At 37.7% G+C, this 22,341-nt stretch overlaps 1 protein-coding gene across 3 annotated transcripts in view; it reads left to right on the top strand.

Moving 5' to 3' along the window:
- The window catches only part of LOC143663043 (uncharacterized), a 188,778-nt gene that overhangs the window by 55,592 nt on the left and 110,845 nt on the right, over positions 1-22,341 (top strand). The window contains exon 4 of one of the 3 annotated variants that reach the window (XR_013165750.1): positions 12,763-12,850. The exons of the other annotated variants lie outside the window; for them this stretch is intronic. The gene's annotated coding sequence lies outside the window, so the exon portion shown is untranslated. The remainder of the gene's footprint in view (positions 1-12,762; positions 12,851-22,341) is intronic. 3 annotated transcript variants of the gene reach the window in all.

Below are 22,341 nucleotides of genomic sequence, written 5' to 3'. Positions count from 1 at the left end.
TGTTTTGTTTTTTTATATATATTTTTAGTATTTTTTATTTTTATTTTTTTCTCTATATTATCATTTTATTTCTTTTTCTGTTGTCTTGCTATTTCTTTTTCTAAATCGATGCAGATGTACTAAGAAATGATGATCATACATCTATGTGATGATATTAAGAATTACTGATTGCATATGTAGAATGGAATGATTTCTAAATGTTGTGTTAGTTAATTTTTTTTAATTAATAAAAAAAATCACCTGTTTTCATTTCCCTGTTACTAAGTAGCATCATCCATATGCAGATATGCTTTTTTCCATAATAATAATTAGTGAAGATGTAATTTTGCATTGTGATTTATTCACACAAGATTTTATCACATACTTTTTGTTGCTTGTATGTGGTCTTCTTAATGATTATTTGAATAGTTGTATATTTCACCAAGGTATGTTATCTATTGAATCATCTCTTGATGGATAGATGCATTGACTGAATTGTTCCTACTCTACAATTAACATCTTCTTACACATTTCTGTGTTATTCTCTTTGATTATTTAGGTAAAATAATTTCCTAGTAGTAGTAGATAAAATGGATATGAATTTTTAGCTTTGGAAATTAAAACTGGATGAGCAGTTGCCATATCAAATCTCAAACTCAAGGCAGAGAAGCCCTCTAAAGCCACGTTCCTCTTTATGACTTCATCCAACAAACCTCACTTTCATACATGAAAACTCATCAAATTGCTGGATAACTCAAAATTTTACAGTCTGTTGTTGAGCCAAAGTTGGCATCATTTACTTCTTTTGTTGATCTTCGTTCTGCCTCCAGGAGCTGCACAAAACAAGTGTGTTCTCTTCTTCCACATGGCAGCCCTTCAAATATTTGAAGATGATGATCACGGACAAGCTGACCTTTGTGCGTTTGCTCAACTAAAATCTTCCCAGTTCATGATTGTGAATCCTCCTACTCAATCACCTTTGCCATTTTCTGCTCCAATTATTACACAAACCTGCTACCCCTGACAATCATCTACCTCCCAGCCTCCTTCACAGGCTGCCTTTGCAGAGCTATGCTGCTATATTCTGTTGAATCATGATGCCATCAGTTGTTAGATGCACATTTATTTTTTATGTATCACTAAGATACATAAAATCTACTTTCAATTAAACTCTGACACACCATCAATTGTAAGGCATGCCCCATTTTCAGAGATTTTAAATGTCAAACAAAGTGTCCCTTAAAATATAAAGCAGTTGTTTCTCTCTGGTTCAGCTTCAGACTGTCAATGTGCACCTTACACAGTGGGTTCTGGAACTGGGCATAGGATTCCCAGGGCTGGGTACCTTTGCCTGGTAGTGATTGGTATTGCTGCTCAGCCTTTTCCATATGAATGGGCCAGTGTGTGGGGGTGGAGTGGCGAGGTTTCCTGTCATTTGTGGTGTGGTTTGGTGGTGTGTTCACATTTGCACAGATGCGTGCCTACCACCGTAAAGATAGCCATATGATACTATTGCAATAATCGGTGATAATGGTAATAGGAAGGCCAACAATACCAAACCTCTTCATTGCAAAATCAGAGTTCAGTGAATGGAGAAGCTGTAACCAAAGTATGGGTGGTAAGTATTGAATTTAGAGATAGGTTAACTCTGAATTTATGGCCATTGTCTAGAATGCAAATGACATAGATGCCAGCATTGTCCCAGTAATAATTTAATGTATTTAGGATGGGAGGTGGAGGAAAGATGTGTGTGTATGTGGAGGAGGGCTGTTAGTATTCTCATTTCTTCATATCAGAGAGTCCATAGATGGTATTTAAAGTTGAAGTGTAGTTAAAAAACATAAAGACCTCAGTCTCTTAATGAGTTAAGAATCATGATTATCCCTTTAGTTTTGTTAATCTAGAGGGATCTGAGTATTATTTCTCATTGGTAAGAAAATTGAAAAATTTTCAGCAATTTCTTTAATTCTACATTATTCTTTTACTGTTAATTCAAGTAAAGTAAAAGTAAGTTTAGCATTTTGTTAACAGCATTTATGCTATTATTCACTAAAAAACTTTTCTGGAAGTTTTCTAAAGTATTTCTAAATAAACCTTATTTCACCTTTTCTCCTTTTCTCCTTCACTGCCTGATCACTTATATGTTCTTACATCTCTCTCCAGAAAGAAATATCTGGAGTTGTACTTAACAAAAGCTGACAATAGCTATCATTGGGTGGTAAACTTTTAAAAAACAGTTTTATTTTTATTATTTTTTCTTTTTTAGAGAAGTGGATTTATGGAATAATCATGCATAAAATACAGTTACTACCATATACTACCCTATTATTAACACTTTACATTGGTGTGGAACATTTGTTACAGTTGAAAATAGCACAGTTTTATAATTATACTATTAACTATAGTCCAAGTTTCAACATATGGTTCACTGTGTAGTACAGTTTCCATGGATTAAAAAAAAATTATTCTGTTACTATGTACACAATCTAATGGCTCCCCTTTTAATCACATTCAAATATATGTTTCAGTGCTGTTGATTATATTCAATATTATGCTACCACTGCTACTATCCATTACCAAAACATTCCCATCATTCCAGATAGGAACCCTGTACCTTACAAGCCTTAACTTCCTATTGCCTATCCCCAATCCATCCCCCTGGTAATTTATATTCTAGGTTCTGACTCTATGAGGTTGCAGATTCTAATTATTTTAAATCAGTGAGATCATATACAATATTTGTCCTTTTTTTTCTGGCTGATTTTACTCAAGATGATGTCTTAAAGTTTCAACCATTTTGTCACATGTATCAGGACTTCATTTCTTTTCATGACGAATGATATTCTATTGTACGTAAATACCACACTTTATTTATCCATTCATTGGTTGCTACCATCTTTAGTCAATTGTGAGTAATGCCACTATGTTCCCTTCTTTTTAATTTTTTGAAAAGTTTGGGCATAATTGGAATTAAGTTTTTTTAGAAGTTTTGGTAGAATTCCCCTATGAAGCCATCTGGTCCTGGGCTTTTCTTTGTTGGGAGGTTTTTGGTTAATTTAGTTTTAATTGTTTGAAAACAAAAATACAATAGTACACATTTTTATAAATATAATGAAGTCATTCTTGAAAAATCAATTTTCACACACACAATTAAGGAATATCAAAATAAAATAATAGTAAGACTTTTTGTTATTGGCTTACCACATTGGTATTTGTGTTCTTTTTTCAATCTTTCAAGATGCAATGAGGAAACAGGCACTAATGCACTGCTGGTTGTAGTGTAAATTGGTACAATTTTCCTGGAAGAACATTTGACGGAATGCATCAAAAGTTTCAATAGTTTTCACATCTTTCTTTTTTTTTTTTTCATGGGCAGGCACTGGGAAACTTTTTCATTATACAATATAATATATATACACAGCAAAGAAAGAAAAAAGCAATAATTTCAAAGCACTCTTCAACAAGTTTCTCATCAACTACCGTACCATACTCTCAGATTTTCCCTTCTAGCTGGTCCAGAATATAACAGGCAAGAAGAAATATATATATATACACACACAACATATATTTAGGAATACATTTTTTTATCATCACAATAGACCTTTTTCTTCTTTTTTGTGAAAAATGACATATATACAAAAAAGTAATAAATTTTAAAGCACAGTACAACAATTAGTTGTGGAACAGATTTCAGAGTTTGGGATAGGTTACAATTCCACACTTTTAGACTTTTACTTCTAGCTGTTCTAAGATACTGGAGACTAAAAGAAATATCAGTTTAATGATTCAGCATTCATAATCATTTGTTATATCCTATTTTCTCTGTATAACTCCACCATTACCTTTGATCTTTCTGCTCCTCTCTTTGTGGGTATTTGGCCTATGGCCATTCTAATTTTTCATGTTAGAAGGGGCCATCATTAATATGTGGCAGGGAGATGGTACTAACTGATGTTCTGGAGAGGCTAAGCTCCCTAGGTTTCAAGACTTATCTTGTCCAGGGACCCATTTGGAGGTTGTAGGTTTCTGGAAAGTTGCCCCAGTGTATATTTTCATATTCTCTTATCCAATAACTCCATTTGAGACTTTCTCCCATGGAAATAATTACAGAAAAACTTATTAATAGTATTATTTTAGTGGTAAACATGTGAAACAGCCAAATTGAGCATAAACAGGAACTCAGAATAAGGTAAATCAGCATTCAGAATTCAAGTTTTTGAAGAATTCAGTTGATATTCTCAACTTACAGATGAAGTAAAATACCATAATTCAGATATGTGCATTAAAAAGACGTGGATAGGGCGGGCCGCGGTGGCTCAGCGGGCAAAGTGCTTGCCTGCCGTGCCGGAGGACCTCGGTTCGATTCCCGGCCCCAGCCCATGTAAAAAAAAACAAACAAACAAACAAAATACAATAAAAACAAGAAAATGTTTAAAGATGTTTCCCTTTCTTCCTTCCTTCCTTCCTTCTCTCTGTCTTTCCTTCCCTTCCTCCCTCTCTCTTAAAAAAAAAAAAAAAAAAAAAGACGTGGATACATAAACAAAATGTTAGTGGTGGTTATCTCTGAATGGTAGGATTTTTTTCCTTTTGCATAGTCAGGCACTGGGAATCAAACCGAGGTCTCCAGCATGGCAGGCTAGAGCTCTGCCTGCTGACACACCATGGCCCACCCTCTGAATGGTAGGATATTACGTCACTTTAATTTTTAAAAACATTTCTAGGGACAGTTTGCAATTTCAAGAGTGCATATATATTGCTTTATAATGAGGAGAAAAAAGATAATAAATTGTATTTTAAAAGTATATTTCACCTTTCATGATGTAATTTACATAAATACAGATGCCTGTTTTGTGTGTTATGTATGTTTTGGGATATTGTACTTGCTTGTCACTTTCCTAAACATTGTATTATTTCAGGAAATTTGCATTACAACCTTGTGAGGCAGGTTTAATTATCTACAATTCATGGAGGAGAAAACCCTGATTTGGAGAGATGAAACACATAGCCTGAGGTGCCGTAATTAATAAATAGGGACAAAGTAAAAAAGAAACAAGGGGACTGTTGTGTGATGGAAATCATTTATTGTAGAATCTGGATTATGATGTAGTTCTTCTGATTCCTATATATTGATGATTTTTTTATTACTTTTTTCTTTTTATGCTTACCATTTTTGTCACTAAATGAGTTATATAATTGAAATGATATATTGGCCAAATGGTAATTACTAGGCTTGACTTTTTTTTTTCTTCCTTTTTTAGTCTTTTGGGCACCATTCCAGTTTTTTTGTGACATATGTGTAAATAGCTTAGTGGGTTCATTATGTAACTCCCTGAACAGCAAAACATGATATCATCCCAAACCAGTTCTCTTTCCAATAGAATGGCACAATGAACCATTTACCTTACCTTCACAAAAGGGTTCATATATTTATCCATGCTTTGGTATTTTTTTATGTAAATTTTTTTGACTTTTCTATAGAGGTATAATCTATGTGTTAAAAATATGTCTTACACTTGATGAATTTCTGCACCTCTATATGCCCATATTTCCACCACACAGATCAAGATATAGAAACTTTCTAGCACTCAGAAGTCTCCTTCATGCCCTTTCCCCGTCATATCCAGGCTTCTCTTTTTTCCCCATCACTGTTCCAACAGTTGTCATCATTGACTACTTTTGCCTGTCCTTGAATTTGACTTAAGTGGAATTATATACTACTTACTCCTTTATGTCTAGCTTCTTCCATGCAACATAAAGTCTGTGAGATGACCCCATGTTGTTGCATGCAGCAACAGTTCATTCTTTTGTTTTTTTCCTTCTCCGTATTATTTCATTTTATGAATCTGCCACAATTTATTTATTCTCTTTACCAGTAATGGAATTTGGATTGTTTCAGTGTTTGGATTTTATGAACAGAGCAACTATGCTGGATATGCACTTATTTCTCTGGGGTGTATACCTAGAGGTGAATTGGTGAACATATGCCCACATTTGGGAATGGAATTGATAGGTCATAGTGTAGGGATGTGTGATTTCTTTATTCCAGTCTTCTGAGGAAACACAAATTAAAATAATGAGATATCATTTTTTCATAATTGTTTATGAAATCAGTAACTATTTTAGCATGTAGAAATATCTACCATGCTCTGCTCTCACTTTCATACATTGTTGGAGGAAGTATAAATTGGTGTGCCCCTTTTGGAAGGCATTTTGTCAGAGCATAGTAATAGCAACAGCCTTCAAAATGTTCGTACCACTTAACCCAGGAGTCCTTTCTTTTTCCATTCAGGAACCAATCCTAAGGCAATAGCGGTAAATATGGTTGAGAGCATATGAACCAAGATATTTACTGGAGAGCTATCTTTAGTGGTAGAAACAATTACATTGATCTATGTACAACAATAGAGAGAACTTGAAGGATATTATGTAACAACCTCTCAATGAACTATCATATGATATTCTATCTAGGAAGAGTTTGTGATAGCATAGAAATGCATTTGCTGCAATGTTACATTTAAAAACAAGAATATTTATTTAAAGTTTGAACATAACTCTGAGAAAAAAGGTATACATGGAGAGGAAAAAGCCCCAGGAGGAACTATCAACAAAATGCTAATGCTGACCAACTGCATGGCAGATTATTGGGTGATTACTTCCTTTTCTCTATTTTGCAAGTTTTCCAAAATGGTGATATTCTAGTTTTGTTTACAATTTTGGTTTATTTAAAAGTCAGGCTCCACTTGCATTATTAGTGGCAGTATTGAATGCTGTTCTAGAGGACAATTTTTAAAGTCATAATCCCAGGTTCAGATTTTAGGGTCTTGGTTTCATTGTTCACTTGACATATTACTTTGGACAGAACTTAGTTCAATTTAATTTCTGAAATATTTAATTGAGCTTCTATTATGTGTCAGACACTGCTCAGCAGACAAAAATAAAACCCTTGTGCTCATGGAAGTCTATATTCTGGTGTGCTCTGTTTGTAAAAGGGGCATCATCATGATGTCTAACTCATAGGTTGACGTTGAGATAACACAGGGGATGTACCTGAAACCTGGAGAACCCTCCAAGTAGTATTAACTATTATTATGCTGTTTGTAGAGTTATGCAATTCCCAACCTCTCCTTTGATTAAAAAAATATCTCTTTCAGAAAGAATGCATTTGACATGGTGTGTAATTGATCACTTTTCCTGGTCATTTGAGAGGAACATTCCTTACCCTCCCAATTAGTTCTATTTAATTTGACATTTCCTACAAATAACAGGACACGGATGTGGCCAAGGTGGAACCCAGTTTTCCAAATGCATTTGAAGAATGTCTTTCCTCTTCACGTCCTTCTCAGCTGTCCTAGTTTCTTAGGGCTGCGTTGAAATACACAAACAGGGTGGGTTAAAACAACAGAAATGTTTCACAGTTCTGGAGGCTATAAGTCTGAAATCAAGGTGTCAGAAGGGCCATGCTCTCAAAATGTCAGTTGTTATATGGTGTTCTCCCCTCTGTCTGTGTCCAATTCTCCACTTCTTATAAGGACATCGTCCAAATTGGATTAAGACACACTCCAATCCAGTTTGGCCTCATCTTAACTAATAACATCTTCAGCAGAAATAATATTTTTTCTAATTTCCAACAAATGATACAATTATTAGTTTTGTTGTTTCTAAAAACAATCGTGTATAACTTCCTATGGCTTTCCTAAGAAGGTACTGAAAATTGGTAGCTTGGTACAAGAGAAATCCATTGTCTCTCAGTTCTGGAGTCTAGAAGTCTGAAATCAATGTATCTGTGAGGTCATGCTCCTTCCAAAGCATTCTAGGAGGGTATCCTTCCATGTCTCTGCCAGCTTCTGTTGGCCCCTGGCATGCCTTGGTTTGTGGCCACATCATTCCAATCTCTGCTTCCATTTATAGTCTTCCCTCTGTGTCTCTTCTTATAGAGGCACCAGTCTTGGATTTAGGGCACACCTTATCTCCAGGATTATTTCCTCTCTATAAACTTCACTAATTACATCTGCAAAAAACCCATTTCCAAATAAGGTCACATTCTGAGGTTCAGGGTGGTTATGGATCTTGGGGGTGGTGAGGGACACTATTCAACCCACTCTGTATAGCAAACACAATATTCTCAACAATAACACTCCTGTGATTTTAAGTCCTTGAACTTAATGTGGATGTTAAATAGAGTAATATTTTCCTTACAAGTCTGCAATTCATTGTGTTCTTTGTAAAAGGTAGATGAATACCAGGTATTTAATAGAGTGATTTTGAGAAGGATGAGGCAAAAAAGGTTAAGAAACAGTGTTTTCCAGGATACTCAAGCCTCTGATTTTGTAAAACTTTGGGAAGACTCATGTATCTCCACAAAACCTGAGAACCGAAAAAGGTAAGGGTTGTGTCTAGTGTGAATTTACTGGGAAAACAGGAAATGAATTAGATATCTGGACACCGGACAGAGATTTTGTTCTTTGCCATTTCTCTCGATGATGTAGGAATTCTGATAATCCATTAATCACAATAAAGCCTTCAGCATGCTACTGCTGAATGTAATGTCCTGTGACTCTTCTGTTTGTAGTAGAGATAGTTTTCCTAGCAATTAAAACCTCGAAATTCTGATACCTCAGTTGAGGAAAATTCCAGAAGCACTCACTATAAAACGAACATGCAGTGGTTGTTTCTGGTGGTTGTGCATATTTCAGTGTTCATAGCTAGGGAAATTATAAGTAGTAAAAGAAGGCTTTGGAACACAGGCGCCTTTACTCTGTCCTGACCAAACAGCAACAGCAGTGTTTAGGACAATGGTAGAGAAAGAAGGCTGACAATCATCCATTTATTATAAAAAGAACATCTTCTATGTATGTTGGGAAATTCCTCAGTGACCAAAACAGTGTACCTTCCCTCAAGGACATCTCAGACAATCAAGTAAATAAGTGCTCAGAGTATAAGGAAAGAGAAGGGATAGAGGTGGTAAAGGGTTCTAACATAAAAGAATGCCATAGCACGTTAAGGGAAGAAGCATCTAATTTAACTTACATGTAATGGTGGTGGAGTATCATAAAATTTCTCCTGACAGAAGTGCCAACAAAGCAGGAATCTGGAGGGCCTTCTGGCTCCACTGTAATTACTTAATAGAAGTATGTCAAAAGAAGAGTAAAAGCGTGCATTTACAGCTTCCTTGCTTCTGAGAGATGCATCATCTTCACTTTTCTCCCTGTAACTATTTTTGAATCAATTCAGGAAAACATAGACCTTTGTATACAGGGCATCAGGAAGCTAGGATGATGGGTCATCCTAGCTTCACAGAATTGACGGGTTGATATACTGTGTGTGAATTGACACCTAGAGTATATTCTGTAATGTGTTTTTTGGAATAAAGCCCAAGACAGTTACCTCCATGTAGTAGTATTTAACTAATGCTAGTTAATATCAATTACAAGGATTTATTAGATGCAGTTAAAACTTTATTTAATGTTTTCCTATTGATGAACATTTAAGTGATTTCTACCATTTTTTATAGCAAATATGGACTCAATGAACATTTTTATAGAGCTCTCGTTTTGCCCCTATGCTAGAATATCTTATTGATCTTAATATTTTAATCTTGTGTCAAGAGACCCTGTTTAACTCTCTTTTTAATTCTAAATATTTTTCCTATAAATTACCTTGGGGGTTTCTACGAGAAAATTTTACTATCTATACTAAGGACAGCTTTCCTTTTGCCACTTCTTATACCTCTTATTTCTCTTCCATATCTTATTGCATTGGCTAGAGCCTTGAGTACGATGGCAAATGGAAGTGGAAAAAGTGTGCAAATTTATTTTGTTTAATGCTTCCAAACTTACATTACTAAATATGATTTTTTGCAGTTATTTTGGGTTAAAGATTGTGTGAATTTGAAGCTATTATATACCCCAGAAAAGATTATGTTCTTTTAATCCATTCTTGTGTGTGCAGACCTATTGTGGGTAGGACCTTTTGGTTAGGCTATTTCGATTGAGATGTGACCCACCACATTCAATGTGGACCTTGATCCCTTTTCTGGATTTCTTTATGAGAAGATAAAAGACAGTAAAATCCCAGAGAATACAGAGAAAAAAACCCTGGAAGAGCTAAGAGAAGTATCCATGAAACCAAGAAGGGAAGGACCAGCAGCCAGCAGCCATGTGTCTCCCCATGTGACATAGGGGTTCCAGGTACTTTGAGAGAAGGTATTGTCTTATTGATGCCTTCTTTTGGACATTTTCAAGAATTAATAACTGTAAATTTGTAAGCTAATAAATCCCCATTGTAAAACCTAACCCATTGCTGGTATATTAAATTCCAGCAGCTTTAGCAAACCAAAACAAAGAGGTTCTATTTTACTACTAGCTTGGTATTCATTTTGCCATGAATGAATGTGGAATTATGGTGGATGCTTTTCCTGTGTCTATTAATATTTTTTCTTTAAATTGCTAACATGTCCTCTCTCTCTCTCTCTCCCTTCCTTCCTTCTTTCTTCCCTCCCTCTCTTTTTCCCTCTCTCCCCATCTGTGCTCATCCCACCCTGTCAAATGATTTGACAACTACTTTCTTCTAATTCCGAGACCCCATCTATAGGCTCATAAGAGCATTTCAGGAATCCTGTTTCACACACAACAAAAATGGGAATGTTGTAGGTCCAGTCTCCAAGTCAGCAGATTGCTTGATTCCATTCCTAGTTGTGAAGTGTGTCTTTGTACTCTAGGCTGTCTCAGGCAAGAGTGGACAGTAGGGAATTTTTTCCTTCTTGATTATCATCAGTTTAGATTTTTCCTATTTTTGTCATAAGTGATAGGAAAACCCAGACATCCATCCATAAAGCTTTGAATTGTGAGCTCGGTTCTAACCCTCCATCTTGTGTTGTACATCTTATTGTAGCTACCCTGCAGAAGCTGCTGGACTCCAGACCAAGAGCACAGGAGACTCTTGTCCATTCCATTCCTCAACCAGAGATGTAATTTTTTTCTTTTATTCCTGTCTAAGTCTTTATATTAACACACACACACCTATATTTTCCTGTCATCTCTATTCGTTTGGAATAGAGGAACAAAGCATGATCTTAGTATCTCATCTTCACAAGAAGTCTAAATATTGGTTAATTAATAATAAAAGAGCAACAACAACAAAAACAACGAAACCAAAATTCATTCCCTTTCACTTTGTAAAAAATGATAAGATTTATTTGGGTCTGATTTGCATGGATAGAGCAAGATATTATATATGACCGTGTTTTGTAATATCAAAAGCCCCTCATAAATCTAAATGATTTATTTTATGCTTTTGAGTCTGTGTCACCTCATTAAAAAATCCTAAGACTTTCTCACACAGACCTCATTTTTATTTTCATCCTAAATTTAGCAGCACAAAAGATGAACTTCTAAAGATATGGAATGTCACTATTCTCAGACATATTCTTCAAACTTCCAATGCAAACAGAAGTGCATTTCCAAATTCCTAGTGTCCTTGAGCAAAGCTTGGCCAAGAAGTGCAGGAGAAGAGGGTTGTAAGGTTCTTTTCAACAAGAAGGTCCTCCTGACTGCACATGGCTCTCCAGACCTGGCCCATGGCCCAAACTACAGAAGTTAACCAGAAAAACAAACAGTGAGAAGTTCCCTAAACACTTGGACTTTAATTTACTTCTTAAAATGCCAAGTTATTTTTCTTTCTGGTGGAACTTATTGTTCCTCCTCCAACCTCATAGCAGTTAAACTCTAGTGCTACTCTTGGTGACAGTTTCCACTGAACTTCATCAATCCAATTCAACTCAATTCAACAAATATTTATTGAAGTCTTACTGTGATCAGGCAATGCTAGATAATGGAATATGATGAATGTGCACAACTCCTGTCCTGAGTGTATCTGGGTCTCATGTGAGGAGAGACAAACAGGTCTATGCACCAAGACATTTAGCATGAATGGCAAATCTTTGTGCTTAGGGCTCTCACTGAAGCATCTGGCTGCCCAGGTTAACATTTTGAGGAGCCATACAAGCACTGTGAGAACTTGGGCAAGTTATTTAGCCATTTTGTCCTTTAGTGTCCTCATCTGCATAAAGGACTTGATAATGGTACCTATATAAGTGGTGTGAGTTAAATATTATAACACAAGTGAAATATATATAATTGAGTTTGACATTCTGTAAATGTTAACTTTATTATGTATATTTTAGCTATGGAATATGAAGAAGAGGTTGAACTAGTAATGGAAGGAACATGGGTTTTAGAGTCAGAAGGCCTGAGTACAAAATCTTTCTCATTAACTTATAACCTTGGGTAATTTCGCATTTGAAGTTCTTAGTCCATTTCACAGCCCATTTTTAATTACTCCTTAATAATGTGAAACAATGTCCCCATCTAAAAAAATAATGAATATTGTAATTATATTGCAGTGTTGCTCCTGTATTGGAAATAATAAATATATCATTCCCAACAAAAAAAGGAGGTTCATTATAGGTAATCAATAAATGGGGAGTATATTTAATGTTATTATCTCCAACTATATGCTTTTGAACATGAAGTGTCCACTATGAGCTAGAGTGTGTTAGTGATGGTTAAGTTTCCACCACAAATTTCCATGCTTTCTTCAACAGAAGAGAGCTATATCTGAGAAAGAGCTGCTCAGTCAGGGACGATGGCCTCCATATCTTTCACATCTGAGAAGGACCACGTGACTGGTTCTTGTGATGTAATATGAACAGAAAGTATGCTTGTCCAGGTACAGGTGATTAGGAAGTAGTGTGGCTTTTCTACTCTCTCTTTTTCTTTCTACTAGCTGGAAGCAGAGGACTCTGAGTCTCTAGGAAAAAGAAGAGTCATAAGATGGAAAGAGCTTCTGTCCCTGAATCACCAGGTGGAGGAAGGTACATCCACATCGGACTCTTACCTGGGAGGGAAATAAACTCTTATTGTGTCAATCCACCAGCATTTGGTGGTTATTAGTTATGACAGTTAGTGTTATCCTAACAAATAGGAATTTTCTAAGTGCGAAAGACTCCATGGATAAGCCATAGTCAGGTATAATTGAGAATGGTCAATGTTAGGCCATTCTAAAGGTGCAGATGAAGTGATGAGAGCATTTAAAGTTGAAGGAGAGAGGACCAGAGGAGACTTCATCAATGAGAAGGGTTTTTTTCTGGGCCTTGAGGGATTTAGACATGTAGCAAAGCTGGAGGAAGTAATTAAAGGTAGAGAAAGCAGGGGAACATAAGGACAGTGTTCTTTGGAGAGAAAATGTGTATGAAGGTGAAGAGTACAGATCAATTCCAAGGTGGTAGATAGACTCCAAATTGAGGAGGAACTGGAATGGGAAACAAGAGTCTGACTTTATTCTACAAACGAAGGAGACCTACTGATGGTTTCTGAGTAAAATAGTGATGAGATCAGGGTTGTGCTTAAAAATTTTTATCTGAAGTACTGTAAAAGACAGTCTTGAAAATGAATAATTGAAACCAGGGAAGTGAGTTAGAAGAGGTCACCAGGATTTGAACTAGAAAATGATAGTGGAAATGGATAGAGAAGCTGAATGCAAAATATATTGTGGTGACAGAATAAGAGATACAGATAATAATCAATTGACTGGAGACATGGAACAGAGACAGCAGCATAAAAATAGGCTCCTACCTATTGGTGACTGGTGGATGATAATGATATTATTAGAAATGGGGAAGGGAGGACGAGGGTAGCAGAGGAAACTGTGGGACAGCTAATTTCATTTCATTTGAAATTAGCAGAAGATATTTGTATGGGATAGCCTGTTGATGTTGACCAACAGGTGGTTGTCCATTTTGAATTAGTGTTAGGAGAAAACATCAGTCAAATCAGCAACAGTGAGTATAAAAAAGAGGTGGATTTTCATGAACTATTTTTAATGGGGAGACTGCTTGTGAAAATAATGAGCCTAGAGACACAGCTATTATCCAAGACAGGAGACAGTAGAGGGAGGCAGAGTAGAGAAGAGTCTTCCTTATAGAAATTTTACTAGAGGAGACAAAAATGACTGAGGTTGAAAACTTTCTGGGGGTCCCATAATGGTGAGAAAGAAACAGACATTAAACACCTAAGTAATGATGTGGAAGGTTGCCTTTTTTAACTTTTGAAGTTAAAAGTGTCTGCCACAACAAGAATTGACATTTGGCTTTACCCAGGGTAACATTCCTTTGTCTACTCCAGGGGAGTGATTGTGGGAGGACACAGAGGGCAAAAGTGTGAGACAGGTAATATTCTCCTGCTGTCAATTGGACCGTGACCCCATGACAAGCACCTCTGGCTCTGGCTCCACAAGAACCCAAATTCTGGTCCCATGACCTACTGGCTGGTAGGTTTTAGAAGTTACAAACTTATTGAGCCTCAATTTCTCATCCGGAAATTGATAAAAATACTGCATAAGTTTATTACGAATATTAAATTTAATTATATCCTATGGTTAGGTACACTAAATATATAGTATGTGTGTTTCTCCTCTTATATGAGTCTCCTTTTAACAGTGCTAAATTCTGAAAGAGTTTTCAATTACACAATCATACAAGAACATCTTAAGATCACTGCCTTAGAAATGTTCACTGATTAGCCAGAACATTTCACTTTTTTCCTTCTACTCCTGCTCCTTTCTTTTCTTTATTTAGCCCAAGGGATTTGATATTCCTTTCATTCCATATATATCTGGATTATTTTAGTTGCTCGAGTTTATATAAATCTCTCCTTTTATTTAATCATCCAAACAGCTTTTGATGCCCAACTTCTTCTGGGAAAATTTCTCTGAATAATTAAGTAGATGTGGTAATTTTTCCTGATGACATCATAGTAATTCCATCCATTTAATTATCATCTTTCATAATAATATATTTAAAGCAAGGTTGACTATACTTTTCAGTGTTTTTCATATAAGCTCTCTTCCGTTTTCCTGACATATTGTATCCATTTTGCAGATAAGGAGACCGAATCACAAAATAGTGTCATAATTTACCCGGTATCAATGACAAAACAATGTCTTAATTGCTGGTTCTGTGACTTTCATATAGTGCCTTCAATTTTGACACATATTTAGTACGAGGAAAATAAGTTTTAAAATTTATCTAATATGTGTGTTAATTTTTCTTTATATGCTTCTATGTATGAATGTGCCAGTAGTCAATAAAAATTTTGTAGGTGATAGAACTTTATTAGTTCAAATTATTTTGACCTTTGTTTCACCTACAGTATGTAGTTTAGATGGTGATATGGTAAATTAAAATGTGACCTAATAGTTGTGTAATTCTTTAAGTTTCAAAAACTCTTTTAAATAATGCTAGTACTTACATAAAATAGCAACATTTTTGAGCATGTGTTTGCTACATAAATATAGGTGACATCTCATTTAGTCCTTCAGTGTCTGTACAGGACAATACAGATTAGGAAAGTTGAGTTCAGAGAGGTCAAGTAAACTCACTCAAGACTGCATAGTCAAGTTAAATGACAGAACTGTGTATCAAACATAAGAATTTCTGATTCTAAAATACAAATCCTTGACCTCTAAGTCACACTCACCCATTGTGGAATATTCTATCAGCTCAATGTGGCAAGCATTATAATTGCCACCATTTTACAGATTAGAATAAGGTGGCTAAGAGAAATGAAGGAACCTGCCTAAAGTTATAGGCTAGATTAATGGCAGAGATGGAATTTAAGGCCAGATGCCTGCCTTCTACACCTGTCACCTCTCACTTTTCCTCCTTTCAGGCTATCAGTAAAGAGAATTAAATTATCAGGGGCATGAGCTCTTCTTTGGTGACCTTTGACAGCAGTTGGGGCAGAAAATACAGAACTATCAGCCCAACTGCCTCAATGCTTAGTTCAAGGGTAAGATTTCACCATCATTAACTTCCCACACATGAAAAACAAAAACAAAAACAACCAACTAGCTTTGAGGTTTTTAATACATGTTAGTATAGTCACTTTTTGCAATTGGCTTGTCATGGTCTATTTGCTGGCAACAAACAGATAGTTATTTTTACTTTCTTTTCATCTTTGATCTGAGTATGTTCAGACTTTGAACATAGATCCATTGATTGTTAGGATTATAGATCCTTGAGATGATTTTAGAGATGATCTCATTTCAAACCCTCCTATCTCCATTCATACTCAGCCATTCCAAATCTCCCTCAAAATGCCATTCTTTTGCCTGGTACGTGATGTATAATTAATTTAGGCGATTACCATTTTTTTTTTTTTTTGCATGGGCAGGCATTGGGAATCCAACCCAGGTCTCTGGCATGGCAGGTGAGAATGCTGCCACTGAGCCACTGTCACACTGCCCCCTATATGCTCTTTTCACATATCAAATGTTTTACCTATATTATCTCTTGATATTCACAACAACCTTATAATGTGGACATTTTGTGAACTTGCAAAAGGATACACTTCAAATAAGTCTCTTAATAATATTTATTGGTTCAAACCACTAACCTTAGAATCATCATCAGCTCCTCCATTTCTCTTGTACCCCAGTCAATCCATCAGGAATTTGGTTCTACCTTCAATATCTATACAGAATCAATCACTTCTCACTACCTTCACTGCTTCCATCCTGGTCTGGTCCGAACCATCATCATCTCTTCCTGGGATTACTGCAATATTCTCTACCTGAGTGTCCCTGCTTCTAGCTTTGTACACTTGTGTGCTATTCCCACCATTGCAGCTAAATTGATCCCATTAAAACATAAAATAGAAGATAGCTCATGGCACTCTTCTGCTAAAACCTTGCCATGGCTGCACATGACTCTCAGGATAAATTCAGAGATCCTACCGTGGTCCACACAGCCCTGCAGAATCTAGCCCCAGCTTCAGCAATCCTATTTCTCACCCCTCCCACTCTGTACCTAACCTCACATACAGGCTCCCTTACTATCCTGGACAGAGCAGTTGTGACTCGCATTAGGGTCTTGACTCAAGCTGCTCCCCTACCTGCATTGCTTCCCCTCCCTACCCCATATCCACATGGTCCATCATTCCTTCACCTGCTTCAGTTCTCTGATCATATGCCACCTTCTCAGTAAGGCTTCCCTTGACGACCTTATTTAGTATTACATCCTAAACTCTCCATATCTTTCACCTTCTTTGCTGTCTTTTGGTCTCATAGCACTTACCAATTTCTAACGTACTGTATAATTTACTTGTTATGCTTACTGTTTATTGTCTATTTCCCCCTTTTGGTCTCAACCAATCAACATACTCAAGGGTAGGAATCTGTATTTTGTACACCTCTGTTTCCTTAGTGCTTTGAGCAAGTAGTAGACATTTAATACTTATTGAATGAATGAAGAGCCTGTCTCTTTTAATTCTCTTAAATAGCTAAAGAAGTGAGAGATTGAATGAATGAATGGACAGAATGAATGATATCTCTACTAGTTTGGGAGTTCATTGAGGGCTGGGTTAGTCTCAATGTGAGTATGCCTGGAACAAAGCAGGTGCTTAGTGAATGCTTGCTGAATTCAATTACATCCCACAGGCAATGATTCTGACATTCAGTAGGCCCTGCAAAAAAGTCAAAAAAGCCCTTTGTCCCTTGGCTGAAGTTCAGACCCCACTGCTTTCAGCCAAACAGAGCAACAAAAAGAAGCTTCAGAGGGAAAGAGAACAGTCTCTTTCTTTCTACAGGCTTCCTCCTAGGCTGTTTAAGCCTCTCTCCATGTCCCCAGCTTCTAAACCTTTTTGCTTTCTTTGCTCAGCAGCATTCTAGGTGAAAGCCCAAAGAGGTAACTTTAGCTGGAAAGGACAAGAGGCATGTGAGTTTCCTAGGGAATCCTGCCCCAGGAAATACTCAACTATCAGGTGCTCGGTTCTTGCATTTTCTAAAAGACACTACATAGCCTGGATGTTAGGGCAAAATCAAAGAAAATTGCATTTTGGCACTTACAAAACTGCAGTTCTGTAGCAGCAAATTTGCCTAAGGCAAATTAAGTCTCAAGGCCAAACTCAGATAATGCCTTTAATACTATTATACCCTGACCTCCGACCTTATGGCTTTGCACATCAACATTTGCCAAGTGTCAGAAAACTGCCACTTAGGAATGATATCATTTTGGGTGAGACGCATAGGTTTTCTGAGCCTCATTATATTATCTGTACAATGGCAATATTAATTCCTGGCCCCCAGGATGTTGGGAGAAATCAACAAAGCACAGTCCACTTTGTGAAATCTTTCCTGATTTTCTTTATAAATTGATCTCCCTATACAAGATAAAATCTCATAATTACACACACACACACATACACACATGGGTTACTTATGAAACTGGCGAAATCTGTAAAAGTTTTGTAGTTCAAACTGGCCAATTCAATTTTCTGCTTTTGACAATGATCTATGGCTGATAGATGTTATCACTGGGCAGGGACAGGGCGGGCTGGGGTGTGGGTGTTGGCTGAAGGATCTTCAGCAACTTCCTGTCTATATTATTTGGCAACTTCTTGTAAATCTAAAATTATTTTGGAATAAGACATTTCTAAGAAGTTAATTTCTGCTGCTTTTTCCTTCCGGATGCTTCTGTGACAGCACTGGACACTTTCAAGGATTGATGTTGCCTCTCTCACTCCACTGTGTGCCCGGGGGCACAGGTGCTTTCTCCCCTCTCATTCACTGCATATGCCTGACCCAGGGTCAGTGCTCACAAATGTTTGTGGATTCTTTCAGCCTAGAATATCAACATTAGCAGCCTCTCTTCTTAGACACTCTAGTGCTGTCTCTGGAAATACTAAAAAGAAAATTAACATTTATTGAAAGCCTATTCTGTGCCAGACACTTTGTGAAAAGTTCTCTGAGTTAATCCTCATCAAAATCCTTAGAGATATAAACTATTATCCTCATTTTACAGATGAGGAATTTGAGCCTCTGAGAGCTAAATCTGCCTGTCCAGGTCAGGGTGGAGGTAATAGATTGTCGGGTTCAAACTCAGATCTACCAGCTTCAATATCTATCTTCTTTCCTTCCTTCTCTCTTTTCCTCCCTCCCATCCTTCCTTCCACCAATGTTTGTGGAGTGAGTTGCTATATGGCCCATTATGGAAATGGAGACTCAGGCACAAAAGAAACTTCTAGCAATTGACCACTTTATTACTTACACTGGATAAAGGGTCCAGAAGAGTAGGGAAAGAGGTCCTATAATGGTCGGGCTCCCAGGGAGGCCAATTGCTCAGGTCAGGCTAGGTGGATGGCAGCTCTGCATGCCCCACTTTGCTGGAAATGAGAGGCCAATCTGCTATTTGATTGTGGAGCATTTATCCACCCCAGGGGAAGGGGGACTGTTACTGTGAGTTCCTGCCCTGATAGCATCTGGGGTGATTCAAGTTATGGTTCCAGAGTCTTTTCATTAGACCTAAATCTCCCCCAAGCTATGGCTGGAAACACACTGAAACATCAGCTCACAACAGAAAAGGAAGGGGGTGGGGAACAAAGGGGAGGGCTGAGGGCTGGGGATGGCCAATGAACGTGTGTCTGTGTCTTCCTCAGAAATATTCACTGAGCACCTACTATTCATCCGCCTCTATTCTAAGCTTGGGACACAATCCTAGGAATGAAACAGATTCCTGCCTTTGTGAGGCTTATATTCTAGTGATGAAATGCAAATGAGAAACAGTAAACACAATTGACAAAAAACATATGCACAAAAAGGATGAAGAACAGGAAAGGGGAGTTGGGACTGTGGGGGCTGGGAAGCAGTTTGCAGTACTGAGAAGGACCCATAGGGAGCCCCGTTGAGAGCACAAGATGCAAGCGGGGGTGAAGGAGTGAGGGAGTGAACCAGCAGATCTTAGAAAGAAGTAGCCAGTACAAAAACCCTCAGATAGTGGACAAGTGGACGTGTCCCTGGAGTGTGTGTGAAGGGCAAGGTTTGTGTGGGGAAGAGTAAGGGAGCAGGAGGAGAGGCCAGGCATACAAGTAGGTCTTAAGGGACCACAGTCTGTTGTAAGGACTTTGTTAGGACTTTGCTTTCACTCTGAGTGAAATGGGAGCCACCTCAGGGTTTTGAGCAGATGATAAACACAATCTGACTGATGCCATTACAGGTTCTTCCTGGCTGCTGTGTGGACCTAGGCTAGAGGGGGCCTAGGTTGGAAACAGTGAGACCATTTGAAAGGCAATTGCAGTCCAGGGGGGAAAGGATGGTGTCCTGGACACAATGGTCATGGTGAAGGAGCTGTCTTACTTCTGATGTGGCTTCTTCCACCCACTTCTTCCACTGGGTGATTTCCCACTGGCACCTGTAGAACCTCAAACCATTGGTTCCTCATGTAGGGGACAACCTTCCCTTCATCCCTCTCTGTGTATTGGACTCCAGCTTCCCTCCTTCCCCTCACACCTACCCTGTACACTCACCCCAACCCTGGCCCTATACTTCTTATCTCCTGTCTCTTTTTATGCTCCCTTTGTGCTCTGAGCCATGCCCAGAAACCCACAGCTTTTTCTGCCTGCCTGTCTCCATTATCGCTATGCTCTCAGACACCTGTTTCTCCTGAATCTGTCCTATGTTATAAAACAGAAGGTCTGAGTATGCTAGCTAAAGTATGAATTGGGGACAAAGCAGTCCCTTCTCCCATCCACTGAAAAGCCTAGAGGATGGCAAACTGACTCCCTGTTTCCACTTCCAAAAATATATATTTTACGGGATGTCCTATGGTCCAGTGGGGCAACAATGGTAAATTACTCTGCAACAAGTGCATTACATAAATGGTAGGGAAGGGGAAGAAGAGGAAACAGACTTTATTTAGTGTGTGTTTTGTGGCAAGCCCCTAATATTCAGCATCTAATTTAATCTTCAAAAAGACTGTCTAGAAGGTACTATTATGTCAAGCTCACAGATGATGGAATAGAGACACAGATGAATTAAACAGCCTGCATTCAGCCTGCTGTTGACTCCTGTTATAAGGGTGAGGGCAGTCTTCAAAGCAGAAAGATGTTCCATGTCTGGAGAAGACAATAATTTTCATGTTAAAAAAATAAAACAATAAAAGGAATGGCTTGATTTATTGGGTCTGGGAATTACTGAGTCCATGAGTCAAAAAATCCACTGCCAGTCTGTGGAGATGTAGACGCCCAAGCCAGGGCTTCCCACAGCCTGTTCTGGGTGCTTCCCCTTGGCCCACATAGGGAAGGGGTGTGCAAGTGCTTTCCCATGACACCAAAATGCAGCTAAGCAGAAAAGGCCCTTGGCTTGGGGCTGGAGAGCCATTTACAATGACTGGCAATGAAATTCACTTGGTCCAGTCCAGACAGGTGTGGCAAGTTGGGGCAAGATTCACATCTAATTATAAAAGAGCTCTTTTGTGTTGTGCTGTGGTTAGCTCTTCCCCCACCCCCCAAAAATGCACAGGGTGCACGGGCAAGTGGATTGTGCCTGGAGTGCAGGAATCAGCTGAGAACTTGGTGCCAAGATGGCCCTGCCCTGGATGTGTTAATCACCCAGTTAGAAAGCCATTAGTGGCTGGTTTCACCTTGTCAGCACTTTACAAAGCTGGCAGTTCTCTCACTCAGAATGTGTTTCCCCTTTGCCATATTCTAGCAAAGAGGCCAAAGAGGTTGGCATCTTTTTTTTCCTCCATGATGTGATGTCTGTTCTTTTTTTTTTAATTTTAATTTTAATTTTTAAAATTTTATTTATTAAACATACCAACATACAAACACAAACATTCTTACCATATGATCATTACATTCTACATATGCAATCAGTAACTCACAATATCATCACATAGTTGTTTATCCATTATCATTTCTTAGAGCATTTGTATCAATTCAGAAAAAGAAAACAAAAAAACTTCATACATACCATACCCCTTATACCTCCCTTTCATTGATCACTAGCATTTCAATCTACTAAATTTAACATTTGTTCCCCCTATTATTTATTTATTTTTAATCCATATATTTTACTCATCTGTCAATAAGGTAGATAAAAGGAGCATCAGACATATGGTTTCACAATCATACAGTCACATTGTGAAAGCTATATCATTATACAATCACCTTCAAGAAACATGGCTACTGGAACATCTCTACATTTTCAGGCAGTTCCCTCCAACCTCTCCATTACACCTTAACTAAAAAGGTGATATCTAAATTATGAGTAAGAATAACCTCCAGGATAAGGTTTCGACTCTTTGGAGTCTCTCAGCCATTGATACTTTATTTTGTCTCATTTTGCTCTTCTCCCTTTTGGTCGAGAAGGTTTTCTCAATTCCTTGATGCTGAGTCCCAGCTCATTCTAGGATTTCTGTCCCATGTTGCCAGGAAGGTCCACACCCCTGGGGGTCGTGTCCCACATAGAGAGGGGAAAGGCAGTGAGTTTGCTTGTTGTGTTGGCTGAGAGAGAGGTCACATCTGAGTA

The sequence above is a fragment of the Tamandua tetradactyla genome, chromosome 19, assembly GCF_023851605.1.
Source record: "Tamandua tetradactyla isolate mTamTet1 chromosome 19, mTamTet1.pri, whole genome shotgun sequence".
Lineage (NCBI taxonomy): Eukaryota > Metazoa > Chordata > Mammalia > Pilosa > Myrmecophagidae > Tamandua > Tamandua tetradactyla.
Note: the sequence above shows the minus strand (reverse complement) of the source record. Positions and strands in the feature narration are given on the sequence as shown.